Raw genomic sequence first — 15,091 nt, 5'->3', positions numbered from 1 at the left:
ACCTAAGCCTGGACATCTTCCAGAAGCAGCATTAAGAACTTACAATTTTGGCAGGCATTTAGCAAACAAGGCTAGGCTGAGATATTGTTGTTTCAGGAGCTTGTTTCATAAATATTCCACTTGCTTTTATATTTTGTCTCAAACTGCCCTGAGCCTTTGCTGAGAAGAGCAATATATCAATCAAATAAATAAATACAAAATAAACAAATAAAAGGGTGTGGTATCCACTACAAAAATACTGAACGTTTCCTATCCCCAGCACTGACAGTCCTTACATAAGAAACATTTGCCACCGGATTCACATATAAAAGTAAACACCATGTTAAAAAGGCATCTCCACAATCCACATCAAAGCAGTATACCGCTCAATAAAGAAAACTTGATAAAGAAGTAGGCTGGTAGTGTGTACCACCACAGTCCATCCTGCAAAATGTTGCTTCTTCTGGAGAAGAGTTAAGTGCTGAGTTACTCTCAAAGGCAGGTGGCTCATCACCCCATGCAGATAAGGAAAATGGGAAGTACTCTTTACAAGGGATATAGGGTGCAAGTTGAGCAGTCCAGAGGTAGGTACCCACAGGAGCAGCTAAAGGCAGAAAAAAGGTCTGAACTGAACTTTATTGTATTATTGCAAAATTTGTGTACATAAAGCAAAAACCAACAGAAATGAGATGATCTGGGGCTTACCTAGTGAATTGCATCCGAGGGCAGGTTGGGAATGGCACCTGCTTACATAGACCAACTACTATTCTGAGGAAGGGAAAGAAACTCCCAGTGGCCACAGATGAGAAGAATCTGGACTCATCCCAAAGCAATATAAGCATTAAGAGCTCCCGCTGCTGTTGGGTCATATGATTTGTGGGGAGCAGAGTCTAGGGAAAGAACAGAAAGGGTGCTTTAGAAACTAATTCCTTATGCCACTTTTGGAAGGGACTCAGGATCCAGTCCCTCACTCTCTTTAGCTAAATGAGATCTTACTCAACAAGGCACCAGTACATTATGCAGCCTACAACTGGCCCTTCCCTGGAGACAAGAAAACAATAGGAGCCTCTGCAAGACTAGGGGGTGGGGAGAGAAGGAAAGTTAATCCTTCCCCTCTAACATGCCAGAGTGCTGGAATGGAGAGTCTGACAATCAGTATTACATAAGGCCCAACTCCCACTGTGATTCTGGACAAAAAGAGCTAACACAAATCAATGGCAGCATCTACAGATCATTACACAACCCAGGCTGGTGACAGTAGTTCTGACTGGCTGATCAATCACCTGCTGCACTGAAGCTTCCAGCAGCCGGATCCTTCCCCTTTTTGTCCCCCATTTTATAAAGGACAAAGACACATGCTGCTACAAGCAACACCAACATGGTATAACTTACGAATAGACAATTATCCTCTATATTTAATTTTTTTTTTTTAACTACTTTAAAGAAAAAAAATTCTCCTTTACAGAAGCTTCAAAAATACTGAAATTCTCTTCATTTATGAATGGAGCCAGTACAAATCTGACAATTAATGTTTGATCTACACAGCGTTTTGTTGGTTTTAAATGCGATTTTAAGAACGTTAAACCAGAAAATAGGATCATTTACAATGTATGATTATTTACAGCGTACAACTAATGAATCAGATATCATCACCAGGACCAATTCTACACTGTGGGCACGTTTATATGTTCATGAATGCACTGCAGTTACTGCACATTAAGTTTAGTACTTGGTTAACCAAGCACTAAATCAATGTGCAGTAACTCACACTACTGCGCAGCAATGCCAGCACATGGGTTTTTACTGACACTTGCTGCTCATTAGCATAATACTACTGCACAGTGGCATATTAGCATGGGTTTTGCCCAGCATGCTACTGTCCATTGTTATTAAGCTACTCTGCAGTAAGCATCTCATGTAGATGCGCCCTGTGAGCACATAAACTTCAGTCTAGTATTTTACTATGTACCATATTTAACTATACACTCTTTGAAGAAGGAACCATAGGGCCAAATTCAGCTCCTAGTAATGTTACTGAGAACCTGGAATAAATCTGGATGTTTCTCTACACTGACACCAGCATAACTAAACTGAATCTGGTCCACTGCCTTATTTGCTTTAATGGATTACCATTTATATTGCTGGCTCTTGAAATGTCTGTTTCTGGGGTTTATATTTTCCATTAAAAAAAAGTGATGAATATGCATTCCCTACTACCAATCTACAAGAAAGCAGGACCAAAATAGCATTCCAGCAGCACAAACCAGCATAAGGAGAAATGTATTGTACATTTTTACAGCTTGCCCCTGCTAATCCTACAGTCACAGGAAAAACAATAGATATCCACAAAAGGAATAATAAACCAAGAGCAGGGACTTCAAAACACATGGAAAACTCAGTATCAGGACAGCTCATGTCAGATCTCCCACTGTCCATCTGCAACAATTAAGAGTTAAAAGTAAATTTACGTTGCATTAAAAAGATGTAAAATTGGAGAAAATTACTTCTCCAGTGCAGGTCAGATTTTAGTAGTTTTACTTAAATCCTTTTGAAAGCAGCTGATGAGAAAGATATATATTTTTTCTATTTAAACACAAATGTATGCAATCTGTAGCAATTAATGGGTTGATTCTAACCAAACAGGAGAGGACCACAGAACTGAAAAATCCTCCTGGGAGTTAAATCTCTGTGTATCCATGAGTGGGTGGTACAATGGTATGTAACAGGCTAAGAATCAGTTATGTAAGCAGAGCTGGGTGAGTGGGCACACCCCCTATGAGCTAGAAGGGCAGAAGTTGGTCTCATAGAAAGGTCAGTCACAACAGTTCAAGGAATTGCTACAAAAATTCATCTATGACAGCAAACATTGGGATTAGCTGGCCCTGTTGATCTTCTCTTTGCACAGCATCTCATAAAAAGAGACTAAGTCTGCCCACAGACAGTGTTTTACTTTTAGCATGAGGCAGGGGGGAAAAGTCATGTTTTCTTAATACTGAATAGCCTGGTTGATCTGTCTGGTGTTCAGAGCATACAAATTCCTCTGTTTGCCACTTACTCAGGCAGATTTTATTAGTGGTGAATGAGTCACTTCCTTTAACTAGCTTTCTACCGAGGCACAAGACCTTCTATAATACAGCCTAATAGAGGAGTCAACCATATTCTAGCATACTGGTTTTCAACTTTTTCTCATTTGCAGACCCCTAAAAAATGTCAAATGGAGATGCAGACCCCTTTGAATTGTAAGTGTGGGCATCCACATACTTTTGATTAGGAGTGAACCGACAAGGAGTTTTTTGGCTAATACCGATGGCCGATTATTAGCCATCCATATCGGCTGATTCTGATCCAGTAGCTGATATGGAACACAGCAGCTTGGAGAGCAGCTCTGGGGCAGTGGGTCTGTGGTGGGGAAGGAGCATGGGGGAGGGAAAGGGTAGGGGTAGCGCAGATCAAGACCCCCATGGGGAGGGAGGGAGGGAGTGGGGCAGGGTCAGGCATTGCCCAGCTAGGGAGGTGAATGTAACCCTGCTGGAAGCAGGACAGACCCGCAGGCGGCTCATCTGGTGGGGTGTGGCAGGGCAGGGGGGCAGCTCCCCACTGCTCCACATATCCCGGGGGGGGAAATGGGGGGGGTATGTGCCCCCCAGATTTGTGCGTGGGGTGAGGGCGGGCTACCTGCTGCAGGCTCAGGGCTGGAGGCTATGCCAGCCTCTTCCTGGTGGGGGAACTGGGCCGGGGCTGCCCTTGGGGGGGGGGGGGGTGGCAATGGCGCTGGGAGGGGTAGCTACAGGGTAGGTTACAGCCACTCCAAAATTCCCCATAGCCATCTCTCCCAGCGCCACTACCGCCTGCCCCAAGCCCAGCCCCACCACTGAGAAGAGGCCAGGGCAGCCTCTGGCTCCTCACCCTGCCCACAAATCTGGTGGGTGGAGACACATGCTGCTCATGCCTCCCCTAGGGATATACACAGCAGCAGCAAGCCATCCCCCCCTCCCTACCTTCCCTGTGCCCCCTGGATGAGCTGCCTGTGGCTCTGTTCTGCTCCCGGGGTCACATTCACCGCCCTGGCTGAGCAGCGCCTGCCCCTGTCCCACTCCCTCCCTCTTCATAGGAACCTCAATCTGCCTCCACTAAGTCCCTTACCCCCTACAGACTTACTGGCCAGATGCTGCTCTACAAGCTACCAGGCTGCATTCCTGACTGTAGGCATGCTGCAGCTGTGCACATGTACTCGGCATTTACTGGTGACATTATTAGCTACACCAGCCAAAAAAAGTCAATTGCCAATAATGTTAATTTTCCTTGCATCAGTGCCAATCCAATATGTGACCAATATATTGATGCATTTCTACTTTTGAATGATCATACTCATTTTTCATGGGCCCCTTAGACATGCATGCCAGAGACTGGCACACAAAGGCATTTTGCTTGGCACCCACGCCTCGGGGAGGAGGCTGGGGCTGTGTTGCTGCAACAAGGATAAGACCCCTCTCAGCTCCCCTGCTGTCTACTCCTGGCATGTCAACATCTTACAAGTCAAGGTTGCAGGTGTTTTTGGCACACTGCCCAAAAATGTTGCTGACCCTGCCTTAGACATAGTTTGTGGACTCCCAGGGGTCAGCAGAGCACAGGTTGAAAACCACTATTCTAGCAGACAGGACCCAATCTAATAGCATCCATAAATTACAACCAAATTGGAATAAGAACAGAATAACCATATTTCAGATGGCAGAATGTAGAAATGCTAGATTTTACATTGCTGTAAATTTTGATGCTTCACCTTTCCACCTCCTTCGTACCCACTTAAAAGTAATTGTTGGATCACAGAAATTTTGGGCGTGAAAAAAAAAAATCCATCTGTTTCTATCTAAAAATAATAATAAAACAAGGAAATTAACAAAAAAACTTGCCACTGTTTATGGTTTGACTAAGGAATCTTGCATTCAGGCAAGAAACAGACTTCCCGGTAGGAAACGCACATGATTTCTGAGTGATCAGCTAACCAATCTAGGAAGAAAAAAATCTCTCTGTCACCATCCTATCGTAAGCTTTCAATTAGTGTATGATGCAGCCAAATTGGTTCTGTTTCCCCAGACAACCAGACATACAAGATTTCCTCAAAGTCTAAAAATTATTTTTATTAAGTTCTATACTAAGTTAGAAATGCATTTAAGAATTAAAATCCTTTTTAACTGTGAGCTTCTCACAGTTACTCACTCCTGGCATTTTTACACATGCAAGTGCCACAGCGCCTGGCACTGTGACACTTGCAGTTGTATAGGTGGTGAAATGTGCGTTAGCACTGAGAAAATGGTGGCGGCACACTTTTGAACTAAAACACCTTGGAGGTGCTTTATTTTAAAAGCGCACTGCTGCCATTTTCTGCATGCTGACATGCATTTCGCCACTTATACAAGTGCACACGGCGCAGCACAGTTCACTTCAGCTCACACACGGAGCACTCAATTAATCAAGTCTGCTCCAAAGCGGCGGATCTCCAGCATGTCGCAAGAAAAAGTACGTGTATGAATATTCTTAATTAATAAATGTTGCTTCCTGTAGATCTTTCCATGATAAAATGAGCCTTAGCTGGTTTCCAATACATATATTTAGAAAGTATCTGCTGGTTGGTTCCTGGCTCTCCCTATCTCACTCCCTCAAAAAGTCTAAAATAAGAGAATACTAGGGATTCTAAACAAACCTGCACAGACTAAATATAACACCTGTCTTGCTAATATTCCTATCTTAAGTTATGATACAGCTGTGCTCAAAGTCAAACATGTTTCTGCTCTTAAAAGTAGGAGCAACGCTTATGGGAGCCTTGGTTCCTTTTCCAGAGCTCTAAACTTTCCTATCCAGAAAAATGTGCAATTTTGACAAGTTTGCTACTGAAAGATTCTCTTTGCTTACTCTTATCATATCTTTTTTCTGAAAGATCCTATGCTCTTGTTTAGAGAAGCACATGAATATATAGCAGAAAAACGCTAATCAGTAAAAACAAATGATACTTGCACCAAAAAATTATGCATAATTTTCATAGTAGTTCATTTTTAGTTTTATAAAAATTTCTATACATAGTCCAAATTTTAACTTCTAAAGATATGGGAGAAAGGATCATGTTATGGCTCAACAACCCCGGCACATGCTGAGGCCCCTCCTTTTAATGGAGGACACAGAACTGTGCAGGCAGTTAAGAGAACTTCAACCAATGGCCTCCTCATGGGGTAACCATTTTTCTTTTTGAGTACATTTAGGGATCGTGAAAGGTATTTAAAAGACCTGCCCTATACATACTCCTCTCCTTATCCAGTAAAGCTGGGCTGTTCAGCTAACGGCCACATGTTGTACCTGGTTTAATCTGTAACCCCCAGGCACCCACGCAACTGCCACTCCCCTCACTGCTCCAGCTACAGTAACAAGCAGGGTCTCCCTCAGCTCCCCTACCCCAAGGAGCAGTATGGTGTGGCACTGCAGGGTCCACTGTGCAGCGTGGGATCCCACAAAGGGTGAGGATGAGGCCAGGGCAGCATAATGTCCATATGATGTATGGTGCACAGGTCCACGGCTTACACTAGTGCGACCTGTGTAGCATGCACCCCACAGACAATTAGAAGTTGGACAGCTCAGCAATAAAGAATGAGCAGCAATTATGCCAGCTTTCCTACAATGTGGAGCTTAAGGGACCACACATTATATAATAATAGTATCCCAGAGTGCCTATACACAAGAAGATAGGCTGCTCTGACACGCTGTAATTCCAGCAAGTCGGAGCATACCTGATTTATCAATTTTGCTGATGCTGCTTTAATTAAAGCACCCCTCCCCCAATCCTGGAACATGTGTATAAATACCTCTTCTAGTGCTCTACATATTAGGAAGGGGGCTTCTTGTCCCCAGCTCTCTCATCTACCTTTACCTTGAATTACTACTGACTGCACTGGGACTGTCAAGTCATTTTACTAGGTCCACCCAACATTCATCTAATTGTAAGAACTATTAGACATCATTGATCTGTATTGAATTCAAGTACTTGAATAGCAACCATAACTTGATGACACTGACTGATACACTGATGACATTTTACACCACTTTATATTTCATTCACATTTTTCAAGATTTCAGAAATGATGCAACCTAATTCGTCTCTCATGAAAAGGCTTCATAATAGTGACAGAAGTGAAAAGCTTCATATGCTACTCCAACAAAATGAGAAGTTCCTTAACCATCATCCAGGTATTTAGACTATTTGGTCATAATTGTCATAAAAAGGACAATGCAAAGCCTTAATAAACTTGGTTACCATATAGATAAAAACCTGTCACCTATAAACCTTTAATGCCAGTAATATTCAATATTAAAGTCAATATTACAAATTTAAAAAGTAGGGATAAAATAACAAGAGGGAATAGAAATCTACAAAATGACAAATTTAAAACAAGACTAGAATTTATACTATGTATTTTATAGGCCTTAAGTGAGAAGGGGGTTCTCTTCTACTACATTCCACACACATAGCCCTTACAACAAATGGCTACTTAACTAAATAGTTATCCAATGGCTCAAGAGTAATCAAATTAAATTTGTATATTTTAACAATTAACCAGAATGGTCCTAGGTCAGCCAGCTGCCAAGTGATAGTGTTCAAAATCCAGGCTGGAATTCTAATTCACTTCTCATTACCACAGATCCTGGTTTTCTCTGATAAAAAAAAAATCCCTAATTTCTGGGTTTAAAAAAAAGTCACCCCAAATCCACAAACCTGAAAATTGGAGATTTTTTTTTTTTTTAATCAGAGAAAACCAGGATCCCTGCAAATCATTACCTTTTCCAGAAAATGGAGCATGGTGAGGCCTGAGGAAAGGAAACCAAGTCTCACGCTATTCTACAAGCACTTTTCTTGCTAAGTAGTGAAACTGATTGTTTACAAGAGGAGAGAGGAGTTCTGATCTTCTATTAGCTGAAAAACATGGCCAATTGACTCCCAAAAGGAGGAAGCGGGCCAAGGTGAAAAAAAATTGGTAACGGGAAAATGAAATCTCCAAGAGACAACAAAAACCACAAGTTCACACACACACACACACACACACGCTTACAGTACTCAAAATACAAGCACTCTAGCAACTTTTCTAGTTTGCTGTCATAGTTATTCTGGTCTCATTTTTTCTACGTACCGTATTTAACAGTATACAGATTGACACAGTGTATAGGTTGACCCCCAGCTTTCCAATCTGAAAGGCAAGGATTTTCATAGGCACAGTGTATAAGTCACAGTCAGGCTCAGCGCTTGGCTGGCATGGCCCCATCCCCTGCGAGCAGTGTTGCCAGCGCTGCTCGCAGGGGATGGGATTGCACCAACCAAGTGCCAGGCCCAGTACCGCCTGCAGGGAACACGGATGGGAATGGGGCTGAGTTCAGCTGACACGGCCCCATCCCCTGTGAGTGGCACTGCTGGTGCCACTCACAAGGGATGAGGCCGTGCCAACTGAGCACCAAGCCCAGATGAGCCCAGCTCCATCCCAGTCCCCCACAAGCAGCACCAGGCTCAGCATTCGGCAGTACTGTCGCAGCAGACAGCGCCAGGCTCAGCTGGTGTGGCCCCATCCCCTGTAAGTCGAGCACCACTGACAGGGGACAGGGATGGGCCTGGGCTGAGTGCTCAGCTAGTGCAGCCTCATCCCCTAGGAGCGGCACTGGGCTCAGTGTTCAGCAGCGCCATTTGCAGCAGCCCCATCTGCTGTAAGCCTGGCACCACTCGCAGAGGACAGAGATAGGGCTGTGTTCGGCACTCAGCTAGTGCAGCCTCATCCCCTTTGTGTGGCACCAACAGCACTGCTCACAGGAGATGGAGCAGCACCAGCCAAGTGCTGAGCCCAGCCAAGGCCAACCCCATCCCCATCCTCTGCGAGCAGCACCAGGCTCAGTGCTACTTGCAGGGGATAGGAACAGGCTCGGCACTAGGCTGGCATGGCCCCATCCCCTGCGAGTGGCACCGGCATGATGTATCAGTTGAGTTTGATTTTTAAAGACATGAAAATTGAGCTTCAAAACCCGACTTATACACTGTAAAATGCGGTAGATAATTATTTTCCTGGAACCCTTTTGGTAACATCATGCTACAACACACAGAAAGGACCAAATAAATAACAGGGTATTAAAAGCTAACAAATGCCAGCCAATTAATTTTTTTGGAATAGTATACAATGCTATCCTGAGGCATTTTATTTTTTTCCTTTCCATGATAGAAGGAGCAAACTCAAATTCTTTTTATACTTTTAAAGTTGAAATGAACGTTTAACAGGACCAAGAAGTCAGACACTAGTTTATAGGCTATAGATCAATGTTTCTCAACTCATGGGTCGTGACCCAAAAGTGGGTCACAAGAATACATGAAAGGGTCATGAACAAACTTTAAAAATGGGTTCTCCTTTAAAAGGAGAAAAATGTGGAAAACTGTGGGTTTTCCTCTGCATGCTAGCAGAGTTCCAGCCTGGGCCCCCCACACCCTGTGCTCCACACACACCCCTGCCCCACACACTGGGGGGCTGGGGCCTGGGGGCAAGGGGCAACGGGTCAGGACTGGCCATCAATGTTTACAAATGGGTACAAATGTTTACAAACAGGTTGAGAAGCACTACTATAGATCACCAACAATTCTGATGGGAAACCTATGAGAGGCAGTCAGTACTGTCTGAGGCCCATGTACCCCAGTATACAGAGGGAACGAGAATTGATCAATAACATCTGGACCTCACTAGTCCAAACAAGTCATATGTGATCTTCTCGCAGGCACCTTCTAGTGTCATCATTACTCCTTCTATTGAACAAGATTAATGCCTAGAGACCACATTTTTGTTGAGGTGTTAAGACAGACAGACTTATGCATATTCTGGAGTAGCTTCCTGATATTCTTACATTCTGGTATGGAAAATGTTAAAATAGGCTCAAATCACAGTATAGAACACAGAGGACTAAAGCATAGGCAACTGGTAGGAGGGGCACAGGGGGGGCACATGCTCCCCCCGACAGGGCCATCCCTGCTGCCGCCAGCTTCTGCGGGTGCTCACCAGCCCTGTTCCCGCTGCTGCTGCTGGCTTCTGCAGGTGCCCCCCACAGAATCAGGAGGCACCAGTCACCCATGGTCTAAAGGCCACCGTTTTCCTTGAAAAACAGCATGTATAACTGTTGGCTAAGACAAGTATTACCACATCTTATGATCTTCAAAACCGATGGCTTCCGGACCAAAAAGTACCTTCTCCAAGGAATTCTTCTGCAAGGATAACAGGTCTGCACAGGGTAGGTAAAATTTCAGGACTTTGATCTCAGGGGGCAGCAAGGCAGGCCCTACGAGGGGAAGCTATGGGACCTGAACCTGTTTAGCCTCCACAAGAGAAGGTTGAGAGGGGATCTGGTGGCCGTCTACAAAGTGACCAAGGGGGACCAGCAGGCAATGGGAGAGTCCCTAATCGCCCGAGCACTACCGGGAGTAACAAGGAATAATGGCCATAAGTTGATGGAGAGTAGACCCAGGCTAGATATCAGGAGGCATTACTTCACAGTCAGGGTGGCTAGGATCTGGAACCAACTTCCAATGGAAGTGGTGCTCACTCCTATCCTGGAGGTCTTCAAAAGGAGGCTAGACAGACACCTAGCCGGGGTCATTTGACCCCAGCATTCTTTCCTACCCATGGCAGAGGGTCGGACTTGTTGATCCGCTCAGGTCCCTTCTGACCCTACCAACTATGGAACTATGATCAAGTTCAAAGAGCACAGTCTCACACGGTATACTGGCATGTCTTTTACGGGCCCCCCTACAAATACAGGTAAAGACATGATGGAATCTAATTGTGATCCACACAATTGCACCTCCTGCCATACCACACATGTATGGAAGGAGGTGATTGTGGGATCACAAATCAGATGCCATCATGCTTTATTGTCCATATGGGGAAACCCAATCCCAGGCTCCCCCTGAACCTGCAAGAAGCAAGTTCCTATAGCTGGGAGCTCCTTCAGTTGAGGGGCTCCCAGCTGTGGAGCCCCATGCACCCCCACACCTGGGAGACCAGATGTTGCAATCTCCTAGTTGTGGGGGTACCCCATGCACCCCACTGCTTAGAGACCCCAGTAGCTGTGGTCCTCCAGCCACATGTGCATGGGGCACTCCTGTGGCAGGGAGACTCCAGCAGCTGTGGTCTCCCAGTCATGCAAGTACATTGTGCACCCCCAACAGCTGGGAGTCCTATCAGTTGATGAGGCTTCCAGCTGTGGGGGCATGTGCTCCTGCAGCTGGGAGCCAGAGTCAACTGGGAGCTCCCAGGCTCAGAGGTGCACATGAACCCCCACAGCTGGGACCTCCAATCAGCTGACAGGGCTCCTAGCCATAGGGACACAGGCTACATGTACAAGTTAAAGCTGGATAGAAACCAGCTATGAAGTTATTGCTGGAAAGTATGTAATAACTTTATAGCTGGTTGGACCTTTTTAAGGCACCATAGTTAATTGGCATGTCTAGCCAGTCCACATTAATTGGGAAATTAACTAGGTAATTGCATAATACAGGTAACATATAGAGGGGGCCTATATGCTTGGGTAGGGACCAGCCAACTTCTTCCCCTTAATCCCTTCTCTACAATATGTCATCATCACTTTATCATCAGATTTACTTTTAAATGATTTTCTCCTGTTAACAGTATGAGTCATAGCAGGGTTTAAATTCCTTAAAATGGATTGGTACTATGAAGTCTTATTTTAGTCCAGCTCCCTTGAATTTTCTGTAATCTTGAGCACATCTACATGTACCATTAATGCTATTTGGCTTTATTGCAATGTAAATTTACTACCTACAAATGCTAATTTACAGTGCAGTAAATCCCTGCCTTTGTAGACAGTGATGCTTTACTGCACAGTAGATTAGTCTACTGCACAGTAAAGCTTTTGATGTACACATAGCCCCAAGTAGGAAACTGGAAGTGCATCTTGCAGGACAGCGGTTATAATATGCTTTTGGTTTAAGACAAAACATGCTGCACACTATTCCTTCTACACCCCCAGCATCAAGGAATTTTGTTTTGCAAAGAATAAGTAATCAAAGCCCTTGTTTTGTATTTCCAAAAAGCATGTGTCCTGTGGCTCAGAGGTATTCCTTAATGTTACACATAATCTAAATAACAATGTCTCATCTTATAAATGGCTTGCAGCTTCTTGGAAACTATAAGGTATTTACAGAGCTGGTGGTAAGTATTGCCTTTTTTCTAGGAAGGAAGCAGAAAATGTATATGATAATCCCAAAGAGGACAAGCAGCACTCCAGGTTTTACAAGTGTGTTAAGAAAGTAACCTGTCTCTGGACAGTTTACATAAACCTAGATGAATTCTGCTTCTGTGCTGGTGCTTATTTTAGCAGCGTGTCATGTAAATAAAAAAAAAATGATGCCTACCTCTCAATAAATTAATGGAACAGAATAAATACTAAAAGGAAGTTCACAAGCAACAAAGCGATGCTAACCCTGCCCATTAAAGAAACAGATATTAGCATGGATTGATAGTGCTTAAAGACAGATAGTTTTCAGATTAAGACATCAACAGTTCAACATCTGGCCTTGACTGAAAAGTTGACAGTCTTCATCCACTTTATCTCATTTTCCAAAGGAATAAGAACAATGCTCCATTTTAAAAATGAGAAAGCTCACGCTTATTCACTTATACTTAGAGTAAGTGAGATGCATCTTCTGATCCAAAGCTTACATCTCTTATTATACCCATGATCATAGCGCAGTTAACATTTATAACTGAGGAAAAACAAAAGTTCTCAAAAGTAACCCCTTACTGTTTTATTTTAAAAAGAAAATGCCATTATTCTTTGGCTTCCTAGTTACAGTTGCTGGAGAACGTTTGCAAAAGGTTTTAGGTTTGGGGTGGGCCGTCACCCTTTGGATATATTTCAATGCTAATCTGCATAGCCTAAAAACTTTTTGAAGGAAAAAAAAGTCATTTATCTGTAAACAGGATATATCTTTGAGGATGGAATGGTAAGGACTAGGTGTAAAATCTGAACCTGTATCTAGCATTCTCCTGCTGTTAGAAAAAAAAAAATTTTTTTCAGATGCCTTCAATATTTTATTGCATATCAGCCCACCCTACCCCAACATCAAGGTCTTTTTAATTTATTTATTTACACACATTATGTAGGATTTCCTCTCTACAATATAAGTGACAAAATACAACAGTATTACCTACTTGGGTACAGATATATTTTTAAACTGCCTATGGCTTACTATAACAATCTGGGAAAATTCTTAACAATATATGACTTCACATATTTAATTGCAGCTGCTGGAGAAAGGTCTTTATGATCCTGGTACCTACTCCCAGAAAGGCAAGGAAGGGAAGGGATAAAAATCTGCTCCAGACAGGAGAATCAGGATTGGAGAAACTAGCAAGCCAACTAGTACCAAGCCAACAGGGAGAGACCTTCCATGGGGCTCTTTAATCAAGGGGCCAGAGAAGCAGGGCGTTTATTTTTACTTTGGTGAAGAGGCATTTGCTATAGTTATCAACCCCAAGACAAGGGACTAGTGCAGGGGCAGGCAATTATTTCGGGAGGAGGGCCGCTTACCCAGTTTTGGCAGGCTGTCGAAGGCTGCATGGGTAGCCCCGCCCCTTGACAGGTGCCCCTCCCCCTGGTCACCATCTTGGAACCAATGTCCTAGGGCCAGCACCAGTGGGGCCCAAAGCAGGGCACAGGCTGGCAGGGGTCTGTGGAGCTGGGCTGGGCTGCACCAGCAGGGAGAGGGAGAGCTGGGCCAGCTCAATAGAGCCCCTGCCGGCTAGGATCCCACACTCCTGCCACCCTGCTCTGGGCCCCATTGGCACTGGCCCCAGGGCACCAGTGCAGGCCCCATGCTCCCATTGGTTCCCCACCCACTCACTCCCAGTGCTCACCCCCCAGCCCTGTGGTACAGGTGAGGGGTAGTGCACAGCCCCAACCCCTTGCTCACCGGCAGGGAAGAAGCTGGTGCTGACTGCAGGGAAAAGTGGCCCCTCGCCCACCCCATGGCCAGCGCTCCCTGCTGCAGGGGCTCTCAGCCCACACAGGGCTGTCTGGAGCAGGCACAGGCAGCCCACGTGGACTGCAAGCGGCTACAGCACAGGGTGCTGGCCATGGGGCGAGCGAGAGGCCGCTTTTCCCCGCGCTCAGCACCAGCTTGTAACCTGGCCTCGCTGCCAGCCTGGGCCCCAAGCCGACTCCGGGCTTGCCTGTCAGCAGCAGCATCTGTGGCCCCCCTGCTTGCCGCACCAGGCAGTGTTGGCTGCTGCTGCCTGCCCAGAGCTCGCACACTGGGCAGCCCACAGGTGACAGTGGCAAACACTACCCAGCGTGGCAAGCAGGGGGGGCCGCAGCTGCTGTCGCCATGCGCAGCCCCGACAGGCAAGCCCGGAGCCAGTGCAGGGCCAGGTTACAAGGTGGCACTGAGCGCAGGGGCAGAAAAAGCAGCCTCTCACCTGCCCCGTGCCCAGCACCCCATGCTGCAGCCACTGGCAGTCCACCTGGGGCTATCTGGAGCAGTCACAGGCAGCCCCATGCAGGCTGCAAGCAGCTGCAGTGCAGGGCGCCAGCCTCAGGGCGGGCAAGGGGCCGCTTTTCCCCCACCCATGCTCAGCTTTTCCCAGGTCACTTTTCCCCGGGATCCTTCCCTGCCCTCCCCACCCACTTTCCCCTTACCTGAGGTTCCAGCGCAGGGCAGCCACCTGGTCCCAGGCCAGAAGCCCCAGCTGGGGCTTCTGGCTGGGGGGGCAGGGCCAGGTAGGCCCTGCTGTTGTGGGAGCCCACCAGGCTTCCCCTGGGTCCTACTGCCCTTGGTTCCTGTAATTTTTGACAGGAACCAAGGGCAGATGAATATTAATTTTCTAAATTGTTTAGGGGCCCCACGGGCCAGATAGAATGGCCTCACAGGCCAGATTTGGCCCGTGAGCCATATTTTGCCCACCCCTGGACTAGTGCTTAGCACCCTGAAGGGAAAGAGGGGAGACCTACTCTGTACCACCTACCATCCTGTTTTTGTTTTCTGTCCCGTGTCCAATCTAGCCAATATTATTATCCTGGACAGTCACAG

General features: G+C 45.7%; 1 protein-coding gene across 3 annotated transcripts in view; it reads right to left on the bottom strand.

Moving 5' to 3' along the window:
• RAD54L2 (RAD54 like 2) overlaps window positions 1-15,091 on the bottom strand; it is a 100,387-nt gene that overhangs the window by 72,820 nt on the left and 12,476 nt on the right. For 2 of the 3 annotated variants that reach the window (XM_059715404.1, XM_059715403.1), the window contains exon 2: window positions 685-869. The exons of the other annotated variant lie outside the window; for it this stretch is intronic. The gene's annotated coding sequence lies outside the window, so the exon portion shown is untranslated. The remainder of the gene's footprint in view (window positions 1-684; window positions 870-15,091) is intronic. 3 annotated transcript variants of the gene reach the window in all.

Source organism: Alligator mississippiensis, chromosome 12 (assembly GCF_030867095.1).
Source record: "Alligator mississippiensis isolate rAllMis1 chromosome 12, rAllMis1, whole genome shotgun sequence".
NCBI classification, from domain to species: domain Eukaryota; kingdom Metazoa; phylum Chordata; order Crocodylia; family Alligatoridae; genus Alligator; species Alligator mississippiensis.
The sequence above is the reverse complement of the archived record's forward strand: the minus strand, read 5'-3'. Positions and strand labels throughout refer to the sequence as shown.